Source organism: Hippocampus guttulatus, chromosome 22, assembly GCF_054856545.1.
Source record: "Hippocampus guttulatus isolate MCC_2025c chromosome 22, RoL_Hgut_1.0, whole genome shotgun sequence".
Classification (NCBI taxonomy): Eukaryota; Metazoa; Chordata; class Actinopteri; order Syngnathiformes; family Syngnathidae; genus Hippocampus; species Hippocampus guttulatus.
In genome coordinates this window covers 193,296-210,524 of record NC_141282.1, presented here as the reverse complement: position 1 = coordinate 210,524, position 17,229 = coordinate 193,296, and the positions used below count along the sequence as shown (strand labels likewise).

The 17,229-nt window shown below is 43.8% G+C and overlaps 1 pseudogene across 1 annotated transcript; it reads left to right on the top strand.

Moving 5' to 3' along the window:
- Positions 1-17,048, top strand: LOC147185878 (uncharacterized; annotated as a pseudogene). Its single transcript, XR_015099396.1, has 2 exons — positions 1-425; positions 15,809-17,048. The product of XR_015099396.1 is annotated as an uncharacterized LOC147185878 (transcript).
- The last annotated feature ends 181 nt before the right edge of the window (positions 17,049-17,229 follow it).

The window sequence follows — 17,229 nt, the reverse complement described above, 5'->3', positions numbered from 1 at the left end:
TTGTCCGCAGTACAGGATTGGTGAGCGAGGAGGGATCGACACTCTTGACTAAATTCTCCTGAATTTGTTGTTAACATGTTCAAACCTCCACTCGGGGCGTCCACCGTCATCTCGCTGGACCAAAACATCTTTCGTTGAAGCTTCGTGCCCGATTAAAGTCGTCTCGGTGTTCGTTGGTGTTTCTCGACCTAGTTTAGCTTCGGTTAGCTTGCTCGCAGCAAACAAAGAGGCGCTCGTGCTCAACACATCGCTCTGCAGAAATCGTAAACGTAAAATTGTTGTTGTAATTTCAGTGTGAACAGTGTGGGCAAGGACATCAGAATACGAGGAGGAACTTTGCGGAGAAAAGGAGGACCACAAGGGACAACGTCAACTGCTGGACGCCATTCGCAGGATGCAGCGAAGAGTTGTTCTTCACAGATTAGGTTGGGTCACAACGTTCGTTTCACTTGTCTTGTACTCTTTTTAAAAGCCTTCAAATGCTGTCTTTCTTGTACGCAGTGAGTGTGTGTGCGTATATATGTATGTGCATATATACAGTTAGAGCTGTCAAACGATTAAAATATTGAATCTAATTAAAAATGCAACTGTCATAATTAACTCAAATGAACTAAAAAAATTAATCGTGATCACTCACGCATTTTTTTAGCCTTTCTGAATTTCCTTTTATATATTTTTTTGCCCTATTTTCCCCATTTTCATGCTCTCATCAACATGGAATCATGAATCAGTTTTCTATGTGCAAAATGCAAATATTTACTGAAATAACAATTTTGATTTTCAATTTTACATGAACAATTTTCTCTTGGAGCTGTTATTCACACATAATCGCTCACACAATATTACCAAGCATCAACAACAGTGAAAAAAATATTTTGTCACACGACAGCTGCTTTAACAGCTCTTTTTATGGAATCAAAACAGAGCAATATAACATTATAAAGTGCGCATCTAAGGTAAACTAGTACTCAGTCTTTAGTGGATTGAAGCCATGGTTGCATCCTTCGTTTTTCTCAAGTTTGCTTTGAACACAGCAGTCAGGCTATGTTGATTCTGTTGGTCCTTCTTGCGCGCAAGTCTCTCTACGGTTTTGTGTAGACATCATTTCGGATGACTACACTTGGTTCGATGACAATACTGGAGACGTTTTATTTTCAGTGTGGTCGCTACCACTGCACCGCTAAACTCTCGACGTGCATCAGCGCACAGTCGGTGCCAGACGAACACAGAGAAGCTCCACCCGCTTTATTTATACGGACACAGAACACAGAAATGAGGATACAAGATGTCGTTTCTTAACAAAATTCAATAAGATCGTGGTTCACGTCGTTCAACCCTGTCATCAATCGAGGACTCCCGTTTGATTGACCAGCCAGTTGTCTGCGACACAATTTGGGTGACTAAACATTACAGAAGGACTGCCCTAGGCGAAGATGCCGACAACAGATAAACTACCTGCGTGATCATGCTAAAAGTACTTTATACTTTATTCTGGAGTTCCCCGCTAACTTGAGTTAGCAATAGCTGAAGCAGGCTTGCTAACACGAAAGAGTGAAAAACGATCACGAGCAATGACTAAATACACAAACATGTTCTGGATCCATTGGGATGTGGAAGTCTTCTGGTACACGGCGATTTTGTAAATAGCTCAGCAACTCCGGGGTGAGTGCCATTACGTTCGGAAGCACCTCTGCGGACTGCGCCTCCATTCGCCGCCACTGCGATTGTTAATACTCTACATTACGGTAATGTGGGGCATGGGAGCGACATTGGCCACATTCAAAATAAAAGCCTTCCAACTGATGATGCACGTTTTTCTTTTGGGTTTAAAAGAATGTAACTAAATAATTTCTTGGCAGTCAACCAACGATGAGTTCACCCAGGGAGAATGAAATCTGCCAGAATAGCACCAAGAAGCGTTCCAAAGTTGAGATAAAAAAATAAAGTCATTGTTAACTCTACTGCAGTCGTTAAAAAAAACTAATTTTAGTTATCCCACAACCAGACCAAGTCTGAGGCAATCCCAAGTATCCAACCACAGTACTTTCATTCAGGTCTGATGCCCCATTTCAAAATAAAAGGCCTCGGATATCAGCAATTTTAATGTTTTAGCCTGATTAAAAAATAATAATTAAAAACTGAGTTTTAGTTATCTCGCACCCCCACCAGATCTATGGCACAATGAGATACCCCAGGTATCTAATAAGACTACTTTCATTATTATTATCCTCTCTGGTTTAGAGATGATAAAAACTGATGTTGTGAGATAACAAAATTGATTTTGGCGTTTCGTGTGCCCAAGACCTTGTGTGGTTCCAGAATACAGTATCTAAAATTCTTTTTAGATACTTTTTTTGACTTTTTTTGAAATCAGGCAAAAAGGTCAAAATGTCAGATTTTATTGCAGTGGTTCTGAACCTGGGTTTGATCAAACCCAAGGGGTTTGGTGAATCGGTCTCGGGGGGTTGATGGAGCCTCTGCCATGGAGGTTAAGGCACACCCAACGCAACATGTCAATTAGTTATGGCATAAAAATAAAAGGCGCAATCTACAATGCGTCCACTAGATGGTGCTACGCTCCTTCCATTCAACTCGAGAGGCGTTCATGACTGCCTCTGAAAAATATATATTAACTATTACTGTACTTTAATGAAACGACGAAAATTGAAAATAATGCATCTAAACAGAAAATCAAGCGAGGAAATCACAAAATAAATTCTATATCCCCCCTACAGAACTTATTTTGTGATTTTCTTCGTGGTTTCATTGAATAAGAATTAATTTACGTTTTTCGTAGGTGGCCATGAACGCCTCTCGAGTGGAACGGAAGAAAGCACGGAGACGCACAAAGACGTACCTGTACTTGCTGAGACTGTGAAAACCATTGATAAAGTCTGCGTTTAAAAAAATAATAAAACCACAACCACAGCTCTCCTTTTTTCAACAAATCCAGGTGAGTCTTTGTCTGTCTCCGTGCCTTCTCGTATTCCGTTCAACAGGAGAGGCGTTCATGACCGCCTCTGAAAAACGCATTGGCATTTCCGTTATTGTAGCTCCACCAGTACGACCAGATAAGATAAGAAAACTTTTTATAGTCTCACAATGGAGAAATTCCCACTTCACAGCAGCAAAGTTATGAGAGGAAGAAGTACAAAAACAAAATAGGAGCTGCTGGAAAGGCAGCCACTCTCACGGCGCCATCTTGAATTCAAAATAACACAACAAGATGTCAGTTGTAGTTATGTATTCCTTTGTTGTGAATTCACAAATGATGAAATCACAATATAAATTCCTTCGGGGGGGGCTGTAGAATTTATTTTGTGATATCCTCGCTTGCTTTTCAGTTTTGATGTATTATTTTTGTCATTTCATTGAAGTAATCGTTTGTTTACGTTTTTCGGAGGCGTTCTTGAACATCTCTCGAGTTAAATGGAAGAAGGCACGGAGACAGACAAAGACGTATTTGTTGAGACTGTTTTAAAAAATTAACAACACAGCTCTCCTTTTTTCGGAGCTGCAACACAAATTTATTTAATAAAGCAGCGACACAGTTCACTGAACCAACAGCAAGTTATAACATTGGAAGCATAAGGTGCTCGGTGAGCTTTTAAGAAAATGGAAGACTTTTTGGTGCGCCCTACAGTGCGGAAAATACGGTGTGTGTGTGTGTGTGTGTATGTGTGTATATATATACATATATATATACTGTATATAAAAAATCCTCGTCTCAACCCTTGGGTGGTGTCCGTCCTCCATTCAGCTTAGGTCCTCTACCAGAGGCCAGGAAGCTTGAGGGTTCTGCGCAGTATCCTTGCTGTTCCCAGCCCTGCGCTTTTCTGGACTGAGATGTCCAATGTTGTTCCCGGGATCTGTTGCAACCACTCATCTAGTTTGGGGGTCACTGCCCCGAGTGCTCCGACCACCACAGGCACTACTGTCACCTTTACCTTCCAGGCTCTCTCCAGCTCCTCTCTGAGCCCTTGGTATTTCTCGAGTTTCTCGTGTTCCTTCTTTCTGATGTTTCCATCACTTGGGACCGCTCCATCCACAACAACGGCTTTCCTCTGCCCTTTATCTATGATCATGATATCTGGTTGGCTCGCTATTACCATCTTGTCAGTCTGGATCTGGAAGTCCCACAGGATCTTCGCTCTGTCATTCTCCACCACCTTCGGAGGTGTTTCCCATTTTGACCTTGGGGTTTCCAGTCCATACTCCGCACAGATGTTTTGGTAGACTATGCCAGCCACCTGGTTATGGCGTTCCATGTCGGCTTTCCCTGCCAGCATCTTACACCCTGCAGTTATGTGTTGGATCGTCTCAGGTGCCTCTTTGCACAACCTACACCTTGGGTCTTGTCTGGTGTGGTACTGTATATCTGGGCCTCAATGGCTCTGGTGCTCAGGGCCTGCTCCTGAGCAGCCAGGATGAGTGCCTCTGTGCTGTCCTTCAAGCCAGCCCTCTCGAGCCACTGATAGGACTTCTTGAGATCAGCCACTGCAGTTATGGTCCGGTGGTACATCCCGTGAAGGGGCTTGTCCTCCCATGATGGTCCCTCTTCCAGCACCTCATCCTCTGTTCCCCATTGCCTGAGACATTCTTTGAGTACGTAATCCATTGGAGCCTTCTCCTTGATGTATTCATGGAGCTTGGATGTTTCATCCTAGAGTCTAGATGGGCAAACTACGGCCCGCGGGCCGAATCCGGCCCGCCGAAGGTTTATCCACAATTAAGGTTCGATGTGAATGATTGCATTCATTTCAATTGGACTTGTAATGACAGGCATTTCACCACCAGGTGGTGCATTGACAAAGTTGCAGAACAGGGGGGGGTATCTTTTCGACCACCTAGTACCTCTGTATCGCTCTACTTCTACTGGTCTGATCACAACCCATCTGCAGCAATGCACAGGCTAAAATAGGTCATCAACAACACGTTTGTCATTTAAAAAAAGTATATCAATACAGTAATTTCATGCTTTTGTTCTGTTGATGTTTGGTGTGGACTGTCAACAAATGCAGTTTTTTTTTTTATGTACCATAGTTCGTGCTGACCTGGCCCTTCTGTCAAATTTTAAAAGTCAATGCGGCCCCCGCCCCCAAGCCAAAAAGTTTGCCCACCCCTGTCCTAGATAGTGGCTCTCACACTCACTCGTCCCCGGCCTCCTTCCTTTCGGCTTGCGTACAGTCTCAGGGTGCTGGATTTGGGATGGAACCCTCCATGCATGGTTAGGAGCTTTTGGGTCTTAACGTCCGTGGTCAGAATCTCTTCCTTTGGCCATCTTATTATTCCTGCAGGGTATCTGATCACTGGCAGGGCATAGCTGTTTATTGCCCGGGTCTTATTCTTGCCATTGAGCTGGCTTCTTAGGACTTGCCTCACTCGCTGGAGGTATTTGGCCGTAGCCGCTTTCCTTGTTGCCAGTTCGAGGTTGCCATTGGCTTGTGGTATACCGAGGTACTTTTAGCTGTCCTCAATGTCTGCTATTGTTCCTTCAGGGAGTGAGACCCCTCCAGTTCGGACTACCTTTCCTCTCTTAGTCACCATCCGACTACATTTCTCAAGCCTGAATGACATCCCGATGTCACTGCTGTAGATCCTGGTTATGTGGATCAGGGAGTTGATGCCCCTTTCGCTCTTAGCATACAGCTTTATGTCATCCATGTAGAGGAGGTGACTGACCGTAGCTCCATTTCTGAGGCGGTATCCGTAGCCTGTCTTGGTGATTACTTGGCTTTGGGGGTTTAGTCCGATGCAGAACAGCTGTGGGGAGAGTGCATCACCTTGGTATATGCCACATTTGATGGACACTTGGGTAAGTGGCTTGCCATTGGCTTCAAGTGTGGTTTTCCACATCCTCATCGAGTTTGCAACAAAGGCTCTTAGGGTCCTGTTCACCTTATACAACTCCAAGCATTCATGTGTGTGGCATCGAGTCATAGGCTTTCTTGTAATCAATTCAGGCTGTGCACAGGTTGGTATGTCGGGACCTGCAGTCTTGTGCGACTGTTCTGTCAACCAGGAGCTGATGTTTGGCTCTTCTGGTATCCCTACCAATGCCCTTCTGTGCTTCGCTCATGTATTGATCCATGTGTCTACTTATCTTAGCCGCAATGATGCCTGACATGAGCTTCCATGTTGTGGAGAGACAGGTTATTGGCCGATAGTTGGATGATCAGGATCGTTCACCCTTCGGTTAGCCATCCTGGGTGAGTCCCATCCCTCAGCAGCTGGTTCATTTGTGCTGCTTGGCGCTCATAGAGTGCTGTGAGTTTCTTTCACTTACACATCGTCTTTTCAGATCTGATGATAGAAAAAGGCGAAGTGAAAACGTGTCTTCTGTCGTGTCTTTCCGTCGCATCGGGTGGGCGTTGCGTGTATTCAAGCTGGCCGCGGCCTTCCGTCTCCATCCGAGTTACGGCTCGTGGAGTAAGTTCCCATAACATGTAATATCGTAGTCAAAATGTTCATGCATAGGTTTTTATTCCGGGTGAACGAAATTCCTTTTCATAGTATTCCAGGGATGGGAATGTTTACTGAACTTTTTATCAAACACAAAATGTGTTTGCCTTGAAATGCTGGTGGCATTTTATTTACAAGACTCTTATTAACACGTTAAATTGTGTGTGCATTGGCATCTGGTGATATGCATCTGTGTATGTTGTGGAGGGAGGAGAAGGGTCCTCCTTTTGTGTTGTAAATTTGATGTTTTAATTGCACTTTTCAGTTGCACTTTTATGTTTGAAAAGTGCTATCCAAATTCACTTTGATTGATTGATCTGGCTCTTCTAATAGTCTTCGTTCTAAATCTAAACCATAATTCTAAGATAAGATAACCTTTATTTGTCCCACACTGGGGAAATTTGCAGTCTGCAGCAGCAAAATTAGGGGGGGGACAAAATGTTTCAGAAAAGAACTGTACACAGTTCAAGATAAGTGTTATATAAAATATAGCATTAGCAATATATTTGTAGAATAAATGTAATAAATTAGCAATAGCATAGAAAACACTGCGTAAGGTGGCTGTGCTATTTACAGTGGTTACAGGTTTCCACGTATGTTTATTCAGCAGCCTGACAGCAGTCGGTAGGAATCAGCGGCGGTATCTCTCCTTCTTGCAGCGCAGGTGTAACAGTCTCTGGCTGAAGGAGCTACGCAGTACTGTCAGAGCGGGCTGGAGGGTGTGGGAGGGACTGTCCAGCATAGCTTTTAGCTTAGCGAGCATCCTCCTGTTGCCCACCTCCTTCAGAGTGTCCAGGGAGCAGCCCAGGACAGACCTGGCTCTCCTGACCAGTTCAGTTTCCTGAGTAGGAAGAGTCGGCTCTGTCCCTTCCTAATCAGGGCGTCCGTGTTGGTTGACCAGTCCAGTTTATTGTTTAGAAGAACACCCAGGTACTTGTAGGAGGTCACCCTCTCTATGTCCGTACCCTCGATGTTCATCAGTGCAGGTGAGGACTGGTTCCTGCAGAAATCCACAACCAACTTTTCCCGGGGTTGATCTGGAGGTGATTCTGCTGGCACCAGTCCACAAAGTCCGCACGTGTTTGTCTTCTTGTGTCTTTCAGACATCAGCGAAGATGTTTGTCCTGAGCGGCTGGGTGCTGAGCCTTCTCACATTAAAGAGGAAGAGGAGAAAAAAGAGGTATCCTACTTGAAAGAGGAAGAGGAGCAGCAGGCCCATTATATTAAAGAGGAGGAGCTCGCCCACCCTTGCACAAAAGCGGAGGTGGAGGAGCCTAGAGGTAAGATCTAAAGCCTGAGCCCGACTCGAATAAAATGTCCGTCATTGCTTCAGGTCGGGTCGGGCTCTCTTGCTGACTTTTTAAAAAATAAATATCACTGTGATGTTGCTTCCCAAACATCACAGTGCGCTGAGGCGCTTCGAGGCCGTGAATAGTTTTGGCCACGAGAGACTGTGTTTTGCAAAAAAACAGAAGTCACCTCATCACAACACTGACTGTACTCTTACAATGGCAATTCAAAGAACTCCTTCCTGTCTCTGTCTCTGATGCACCCGTCATTGTTCTTCTTTGTCTCTCTGCTTCTCTCTCTTAAAGTGCCGCGCTAGATTCTTAAGGACGTACTGCTACTGTGGATAATGGCCCAATTTTCAACCCGTCAAAATGACGGACGGCCTTAAATTTTTCCCGTCAACTTTAAAAAAAAATCCGTCAATGATGGAAAATTGTCGGTTAATGTACCCTCTGCAGAAACAGAAATATAAAAGATGGAACTGTTTATACAGTCTTATTTAACTTCAATTTCGTTACAAAAGACAGGCTTTAATTTGTTCTCATAAATCGCCCCTCCTCCTCACGAGTCCTCACAAATAAAAGATGAAATTTCGGGTTTGCTTCGGGCTTGGGCCTGCAAATCAAGTTAATTGGTCGGGCTCGGGCCGGGTCGGGCTGTTTTTTTTGGGCCCGATCTTACGTCCAGATGAGCCCCCTGACATCATAGAAGAGGAGGAGGAGGTTATCTGCAAGGTGGCCATTACTGGTGTCCTCCTGAATCCACCAGCAAGAACCAAAAGCAGATGGCCTCTGAGCTCCACTGTCAGATCGTGAAAACATGCGCGTGCGCACACACACACACACACACACACACTGATGACAAAAGACATGGCAAGGCACAGAGAACTAGTGATGGGCGTCATGAAGCGTGTTGACACAATGACACACTCTGTTGATACTGTGTCGCTGACCACTGACACCTGCTGGACTTTCAGCCAACTGTTGGGGGAAGATTGGCCTCCTCTTCCCCGTGTATTCGTTGAATTTCGGACGAGGTGAATGTTGGTTCTTCAAATAAAGGCTGGAATCGATGAACAGTTTCTTCAAAGCTTTTAATGACAGAATATTCCGGGGACCCGCGGTTACAGACAATGGCTGCGATGGTCACGAGTGCGAAGCAGGAAGAGAATCACATCATTTTTATATCATCAGAAGGGCGTTACCGGGACGCAAGGTGTGAGATCACAACTTTCGTTTCTCCTAAACCGATTCTCAGCTTGGCGCATTCCAAAGTTTGTGCGTCTTCAGCAGGGAGTATTCCAATTCGAGGTGAGGATTGTTACAAGTACGGCAAGATGCACTGCGGGCATGCGAAAGTTATACAGCGTGGCTAAATATGAGCAGAATACAGACTTCACAACTCACTTGACATACTGAACTGACTGATTTGAAAATGAAGAGTATACAATATCATTCACACCTATGCATTCATATTGTATTATTCAATATGTTTGAATAATGTGAAAATTATGTAAATGAGGATGCTTGTGGGCTTTGTCTTCACAAATTTTTATTCAGAAAAAAAATTGCTGTTGCGTTTCTTGCATGCTATTTCCCCTGCTGTGGAGAACACAAGCTCGCATGGTAGTGGTGATGCCGGCGTACAGACAAACTGCTTTGCGAGGTTGGAGAGGTTTGGAAAAGTCGTGTGTTGGTCCTTTGATGATAATAGAGGGTCTTGACTGCGTGCAATTTTCCCCTCTGCCAGGTATCGCATCTGCTGTTGCACTTCTTCGCAGTCTCCCTACCTCATCATCCAAATGTTGCCACAGGTCTTCTAAAAAAACAAACCTAACAAAATTGGCATTTAGAGCAGTTTCCAAAAAAACAAACTAATAATGATGAGTAACATGCCAGATGTAGTTGCAGAGGTGCTTTTGTTGGTATATGATTTTTCTGTATGGCAAATTCGACATTTCACCTGCAATAAAATATGTGAAAAGTAAACTAAGAGTTACCTTGAAATTAATTTGAATTACAATGGAATAAGACGTATCAAAAATCCAAGAGGCACTTGGTGAGACAAGGAGATTTGAAGAAATACTTTATTCTCCAGAAGGAGATCAAAATGGCTGTACACGGCAGACAATTTGCGTTTCTCCGGGAGCTGCTCCATAATACGCGCGGACTGTAGCAATGCCACTCGAGTGAAGCGCGCCTCAGCAGTCTATAGTCTGCTGCGTTCTGCGCCAGCGTGAGCACGTACTCACCTGGTTCAACCAATCAGCGCCGACGCAAACCACGTCACATATCAAAGAAGCTTTGAACCATGACAACAGCTAAGCTAGCCTAGCCGACACGACGCTCGAAGTCAGACGGACATGTTTTTCTGATAATCTGTATGTTTTCCTTTTTGCCCAAATATATGCAGTATTTTTGTTCGAGCGAGGGTGAAGTCTGGCTTGCTTCGGCAGGCGGCATCGCATCGCTCGATGCACTTCCTTAGAAACACAGTTTGGCGGGCTTTTGCGCTATCGACTCCCGCTGGACTGAGTCGACGCAGTTCATGTATTGGTCACGTGATCGTCTTGAGTAGAACGTGCACCGAAGCAGGGATTGCTCTGTGAGCGCGACCCGTGCGTCGACGCATCCGTGTTGCGGAAGCCATCACTACAAGACGGCCATCATTGCTTTATTGGGCTGTAACATCAATATCTCAAGCTTCGGGGCCGAGTTGAGCTGACTTCGCTCAACTTACTTGGCCTCGCTTGCTAGCCGCTGCGTTGCAAAACAGATCACGTGTGAATGTAAAGTGTTGTGATTTTTCCCTAAAAATGTGCACAACAAGAGGAAGGATGGAGTACGAGGAGCAACTTTGTAGGGCAAAAGAGGACAGCGGGGCTGTTTTCAACAAGTCTTGATCTCGATTTGGCTCACGCAAAGCAGGTTTGGTCATTACTAGTTCTTTATCTATCGGTCATGACCTGCTTTTCTTCCTGTCATTATTAACCATTTTACGCGACGTCTCTGATCCACTGGTGAAAGGACGCGTTGATTCTTTCCTCCTTCATCTCAAACCGCTTTAAACAAAAGCGTGTGAGGGAAAAGTGGTTAGGATTGCACAACTGTCCGTGTTTTATGTGTTGTCTATTATCTTACGAACGATACGAAAAAACCTTTATTAGTCTCCCAATGGAGAAATTCCCAATTCACAGCAGCAAAGCTAGGAAAGGAAGAAGTAGAACAACAAAATATAGGAGCTGCTGGAAAGGCAGCCACTCTCGCGGCGCCATTTTGAAGTCAAAATAACAAAAATAACACAACACAACACATAGGACACAGACAGTCGTGCAATCTTCACCACTTTTCTGCATACACTTTGTTGTTTGAAGCAGTTAGAGATGAAAGAGGAGAGGATCAAAGTGTCCTTTCTCCAGTGGATCAGAGACGTCATGCTGAAAATGTGCACACGTCTGCTACAAGCTAAGTTTTGAAAGCAAACACGAAGCTGTAGCGTCCATTGACGAAAAGAGATGAGTTCACTTCTCCTGCCCCACGTAATCCGCTTCAAACTCCAAGCCGCGACTCCCAGTTCCAAATCCGCATCGGCGCTCCACGCTAATGCTCCTTTCTTCTCATCGTCGGCTCCTCAAGCCTTACATGCATCCAGCCGCAGACCGTTCAACAGCACCGATCTCTCCGCTGAACAAAGCGGGGCTGTGAAAAATGCTGCCCATTACAGGCGCAAGACACAAGCGCCCCGGACTGTTCAGCAACGACAGTCAAATGGCGCCGACATTCCTCCCAGTCAAAAACAGTGCTGGTATACCCATGCTGCCGAGAAGGCGCAACCACCGAGCACAGAGTCTCCTCCTTGATGAATGTCGTGGCCAAAAAATGCTGAAAAAAGTCCACATCAGGTCCACACGACGTAACAACAAACACAAAGTGACAAAACAAACACAAAAACAACAAAACAAAAGCAAGGCTCATGAGAGCACTTGCTGACGGCTGCCTACTCGGGCGCCATCTTGACTTCCACTTACTTTGTTAACTGTTTTGTTAAGCGCTTCGTTACAGTTGCAGCTGTTGTGAAAGTGCTATATGAATCAGCATGTATTGTATTCTGTCAAAAGCATTTAAGAGAGCCAAACAGACTTTTTATTTCTTTTCTCCCAGTTGTCTTTCCTGAACTTGAGGACTGCGTTCTTACTTTTTGGAAACCATTTTATTTTTTTCTGGGAAGGGGCGTCGATTCGACGGACAACGCCAGCTAGCTCCCATTGGGTGCTCTTTTCCTCATGGTTCTTGAATCCATCATTTATCTATTTGCATGTTTAGCTTAAACTACCATATTTTCACTACTATAAGGCGCCATTTAAAGTCTTAAATTTTCTCCAAAATGGACAGGACGCCTTATAATGCGAAGCGTCTAGTGTATGAGCTGAGTTTCAAAGCATGACTGAGAGCGCTTCTGGCCAACACGCTGTTTATATAGAGAACAGGCGGAGTGAGTGAGACAGGCATGCGGAAGTCTGCCAATGACTGAAGGGTGGGCGTGTAAGAGGACGCTAAAGGCACGTCCCTAGCAGGTACCAGTCGCCAATGAGTGAAGGGTGGGCGTGTGTAAAGTGGCTAAATAAAGTACAACCGAACTCAGTTTTGCTTCCGTTGCCTTTTTAAAAACGTATTTTTGGCGTGCGTGCATGCATGCCGTATGTTTAAGATGGCATATGTTTTACCATGCCTGGCTGCGCCCAATAATACAGTGTGTTTTGTGTATGTGTCAAACACAGAAATAGCACCCATTACTGAGACTGCGCCCAACAATACGGTGCGTCGAATGGTCGTGAAAATACGGTATGTCAGAATTTGTTATCCGCAGGACCGAATCGGGGAACAGTCCTGATCGACTCCCCTGACTCACGGGCCCGAACCCCCGTTTACGGCTCGCCCCCTCCTCGCGGTAACGCGGGACGGCCGGGGAGACGGGGGTTCTTTATTTCATGCGAGTCGATTACGAAAGCGATGCGGCTAGGTTCCTGACCGCTTTTGATTTCACGAAGCCAACCCGAATCCGCCTTCGCTTATTTGAACTATCATAAGTAACCGACAATTAAAGGTTAATAAGTGACCGCTTCGCTTTAACGATGGCTCTCTTTCGATTTTTTTACTTCTGTAGCAAGTGGTACAGACCTAGTATTGATTTAACAATCCCGGTCGGGATCGTTCTGATTTGTTTCGTTGCGCTGGAGTAAACTATTTTAATTAACTATTCATTTTTCGAGACGGATCACGCGGCCCGTTGTGAGCGAGCACAAAACCTTTGATTAATCTACGAAGGTTGAATGGTGATATGAATTAAATCATAAAAACAACTGCGGTGGACGATATAATGAATTTTGACACATTTATTAATATGACAATTATTGTGAAACATGCATTCATCAACCATTGTAACCGCAAGACGCGGAATACTATTGCGCAATACAAGAAAAACATTGTTTAAATGATATTTTTTGACTTAATATCAAATGAGAATTATGTAACAACACAGTGATTATAATGAGAATAAAAGGAGAGTAAGGTAAAAAAGATTACAAATGAATACGAGTAAAAATGATGATAAGAATAAAAATGAATAAATGAAATAAGCACCTGTCTATCATCATTGAGGGAGTCAAGATTGATCAGGTCTTAACCGCCCCGTGATTTTACTTATTCATTTTTATCATAATATTTTAGTACCATTTCTATACTTCCTATTTTTACATTATCCGGACAACAATTTTGGTTGAGAGATATTTAATACATACGGTTGGCTCGTTTCTTCCGACACGCAAGAGTAGTATATTGTCTATGTCTCCTTACAGACACAACGGCTAACCAAGGGTAGTTGGAATAAACTAGAGTGTTCGAGAAAAGCCACCCCAAGACCTGTATTCAAGTTCTGCCAGTTGATTGTATTATTGAATTTCTCGATCAGTCATCTTGGTAATCCTATTTCCGTCTGGTCCCGGAAATTGTTGGTCCGGGGGGGATCAGGGCTTCGCCCTGACTCGTCCACCCGCGCGCCACCGGACTGCGGTTTTTATAGCCCTGAATAGGCTCCTGTGGTTATGTCAACCACTACAGCTGGTCCGGTTTCTGCAAATGATGTTTTTTCTGTTCACAGCTGTTTTTCCCTTCAAAGGGTGAGGCGGCTTCTTTCACTTTCTCGCTGATCAGATTTCAATTTCCACTGCTGTGCAGTCAGGTGTCCTATCACACCCTCACAGCTCTTCTATTTGAATTCGATACTTTCCGGTTTATCTTTTTTTTTTTTCCATTTCGTTTGTTTATTGAACATAAAACATATACAGTAATAATTTGACGGAAAGTAAGGTAAGTAAAACAGTAAAAAGGAAAGAGAAATCAGTCATCATTCAATAGTTATTTTGTTCAAGAGAGTAGGAAGAAGTAAAGAAATCTTTCGCGCTTCAACCCGTAATCTTCCCTCAAATCAATGATAGACATCATGCACATACTTGAATTAAAATCACATGTCAAAATCACATCTATGCATCTTAAAAAGGATATCATGTTTACACAATTCATATTGATTCATTACCTCCCATGCAATCAACAGGTTTTTGATCTTGTCTGGTTCTTCATCAGGAGGCACCATTTGGGAGTAAATAACGTTCTCTAGCAATAATGTTGACACCAAGCAGTTTCAAAGTGTTTATCACAGCACACAACTATTCTAAATTAAATGAATAATACCATGTTGTTATTTCATGACAACACTCAAAAGGAAGAAAGAAAAATAATAATCATAAAAAAACAGTTAACAGTAAATTCTGTAAAACTGTATGATCACATCTTATGTATTGCCATTTGTTAAACATTTGTTTAAGGCGTATTTTAAAGGCATTGACTTTGGGATGTTCGATTTAACCATATTTAATTTATATACCATACTCTAATGGTCTAAATGGACCTTTTGCGAGCTGGCGAGAGCTCAGTGGACAATTTGTTTTGATGTTATCTAGTGGTCAAATTGGATAATGCATCCTTAGGCTGAATTTGAGTCTAGTTTTTAGGTCAATTTGATATTTAACTTTATCAATCATACCATCACTCCTACCATGAAATGGCGCGCCATCCGTCAACGACTGATCGCAGACAGACAGACTTTGACGATAGCATGACCTTACTCTGAACCTTGCAACATGACCACCACTTGAACCTTATGATGTGACCTTGACTTAAACTGTTTTAGCAACAAAAAATAATGTTAACACCTTTTGCGGGCATAGACCAGACGACGCTGTCAGTGCAACATTTGGCTAGATTGCGGTTTCCTGCTTGCAGCTGTGTTCCACCCAAAAGTAGAGGGCCTACAAGCAATTAGGGTTTTCGTGGAAGCCAGCATTAAGATGATTTCTAAAAAATGTTTTAACAATAGAGCACCTGTCATCATGTTATATGAAAACAAAAGCATTCGATTAAGAAGAAAGATTAAGAAATGAAAAGAAGCCGAAAACATAAGAATGATGGAACGGTCATCCAGAAACAGACAGGATGATGTCCATGACAGAAAGGATGTTATCCATTAGGAGTTATGCCCCGCTTAGCATATATAAGACTTGCAAAGAGATGTTGCCTTTGCGCATTTGTGCCTTGACCACAACGATTGCCTGTATCACACTTGTGTCCTGAATGTTCAGTGAAGCCTCTTGCAAGAACTTCTCCATTTCCAGCCTCTGATTTCGCACCTCACCTCAGCCTGAATCAAACGAACACGCGGAGGACCTGGGGGGGAGCAGAGGACGGTGAAAGGATCCCGCCGTGTCCACAACAACCTCTCCCTCCCCTGCCTCCAACATTCTCTGTGCCTTACCATGTCTTTTTTTATGTAGTTCATCAGGGTGTTCGTGTGTGTTTGTGTGCGCGCACGTGCAGCACGTGCTCATAGGTATCTTGGGATATGTGATATGTATCTGTATCTGTGTTTATTGGGCTCTTCTAATAACCGTCATTATAAATCTAAACCATAATTCCACACGTGTTTGTCTTCTTGTGTCTTTCAGACATCAGCAAAGATGTTTGTCCTGAGCGGCTGGATGCAGAGTCTTCTCACATGAAAGAGGAAGAAGAGAAAAAAGAGATCTCCCACTTAAAAGAGGAAGTGGAGCAGCTGGCCCAATATATTAAAGAGCAGGAGCTACAGCACCGTTGCACGAAAGTGGAGGTGGATGAGCCCCCTGATATCAAAGAAGAGGAGGAGGAGGAGGTTATCTGCAAGTTGCCATTTACTGGTGTCCTTCAGAAGAGTATAAATGAGGCGGACAGAGAGGCTCCAAGCACCAACTCATGTCAACACATGACAACAAAAGGTGTTGGAAACCACCAGGAAGAATCAAAAGTAAATGGCATCTTAGCTCCACGATCAGAAAGTGACAACATGTCATTAAATGCAGATGAGGATGAAGATGACTCTGAAGGTGATCTGACATGTAACACAGACAACAAACCCTGGAAATGTTCTCACTGTGGGAAAATGTATGCTTGTAAAAGTGCTTTGGAAATCCACATCAGAACACACACTGGTGCAAAACCGTTCACCTGTTCAAACTGTGGCCGGAAATTCTCTTGTAAGGCAAGCTTAAAAAATCACACAAGAACCCACACTGGTGAGAAACCTTTTGCCTGCGCAGTTTGTGGACAAGCATTCTCTCATAAGGAAAGCTTCAAATGTCACACAAGAAGCCACTCTGGTGAGAAACCTTTTGCATGCACCGACTGCGGGCAAAGATTCTCTCAGAAGGGAATCTTAAGAATACACACAAGAACCCACGCTGGTGAAAAACCGTTTACCTGCGCAGTTTGTGGCCAAATATTCTCTCGTAAGGGAAACTTAACATGTCACACAAGAACCCACACTGGTGAGAAACCTTTTGCTTGCACAGTTTGTGGGCAAAGATATTCTGAGAAGAGACAGTTAAGAAACCACGTAAGAACCCACACTGGTGAGAAACCTTTTGCCTGCACAGTTTGTGGCCAAAGATTTTCTGAGAAGGCAAGCTTAAGAATACACACAAGAACCCACACTGGTGAGAAACCTTTTGCCTGCGCAGTTTGTGGCCAAAGATTCTCTCGTAAGGGATACTTAAAAATTCACACAAGAACCCACACTGGTGAGAAACCTTTTGCCTGCCCAGTTTGTGGCCAAAGATTCTCTCATAAGAAAAGCTTAAATACACACACAAGAACCCACACCGGCGAGAAACCTTTTGCCTGCACAGTTTGTGGCCAAAGATTTTCTGTTAAGACATACTTAACAAATCACATAAGAACCCACACTGGTGAGAAACCTTTTGCCTGCGCAGTTTGTGGCCAAAGATTCTCAAGGAAGTATCAGATTAAGAATCACAAGTGTGATGATGAGACAAGCAGTCATCATTGAAGTTTTCACCTCTCACCTGAGAAGGTTTCAGGTTTGCATTCGCCA